Raw genomic sequence first — 1,301 nt, 5'->3', positions numbered from 1 at the left:
AAAAAAAAAAAAAAAAAAGAAGTGTAAATAAAAAAAGAGTATTCTCTTCAAAATGCTAGTAGTAGATCTGGTGGTGAGATTACAGGCAATTTCTTTTGTTTGTATATTTCTAATTTTTCTTCTTTTTGAGACAGGGTCTCTCTGTGTTGCCAAGGCTGGATCATAGGAAACTACAGCCTCCAACTCCTGGGCTCAAGCAAGCGGACTGAGTCTGTAGCTGGATCTGTATTTTTCAAATGGTCTATGATGAATACACACTGCTTTTGACATCGGAAAAAAAAAATTCAATAAACGTTACTTTTAAAAAATGAATGGATATTGGGCTCTTCGATGACAGTACTATATACAAAGAAGTATAATTAGAGCCGTCCTTGAGCAGCGATTAAAACCCATTTTATTGGCGTGGTGATTCACGCCTGTAATCCCAGCACTTTGGGAGGCCGAGGTGGGTGGATCACTTGAGGTCAGGAGTTCAAGACCAGCCTGGCCAATATGGTGAAACCCTGTCTCTACTAAAAATACAAAAATTAGCCAGGCGTGGTGGCAGTCGCCTGTAATCCCACCTAACTCCAGAGGCTAAGGCAGAAGAATCGCTAGAAGCCGGGAGGCAGAAGTTGCAGTGAGCAGAAATAATGCATTGCATTCCAGCCTAGGCAAAAGGAACAAAACCCTGTCACAAAAACAAACAACCAACCAACCCACTTTATCACTCTTTGCCCAGGTGGCTCTGGCCCCCAGGGCCCAGCACTCCCCCCGAGGAAGGGTGGTGTGCTTCTGAACCTGCCAGTGCTTTTTCTGCCTATGATGCACTTGCTGGGAGGGGAGGGATGGGGGGCAGCTGCCGCAGAGGTCAAAGGGCTGTCCCAGGTGAGCTTACACTGCTGGCTCAAGAGGCCCCAGGCAAATCAGCCCCAGGAAAATCTCATCCATCAGCTTCTAGGCCAAGCCTCAGCCTTCTCTGGGTCATCAGCCTGGGAGGCAGGAGGACTGCAAATGGTCCTCAGTTCTCACCATACAAACAAAAGACAAGACGAGACGCGACAGGAATGTATGGTTTGTCCCAGGCACTCTGACCTTCACCCAGACCTCAATCAGTCCCATCAAGCAAATTCTTTATTTCTGTACTTCTTTTAAAGCTCAGGCTCAGCCGAGTGCGGTGGCTCACGCCTGTAATCCCAGCACTTTTGGAGGCCGAGGCGGGTGGATCACGAGGTCAAGAGATCGAGACCATCCTGGTCAACATGGTGAAACCCCGTCTCTACTAAAAATACAAAACATTAGCTGGGCATGGTGGCACGTGC

This window comes from Cebus imitator, unplaced genomic scaffold, assembly GCF_001604975.1.
Source record: "Cebus imitator isolate Cc_AM_T3 unplaced genomic scaffold, Cebus_imitator-1.0 Scaffold253, whole genome shotgun sequence".
NCBI classification, from domain to species: Eukaryota; Metazoa; Chordata; class Mammalia; order Primates; family Cebidae; genus Cebus; species Cebus imitator.
The sequence above is the reverse complement of the archived record's forward strand: the minus strand, read 5'-3'. Positions refer to the sequence as shown.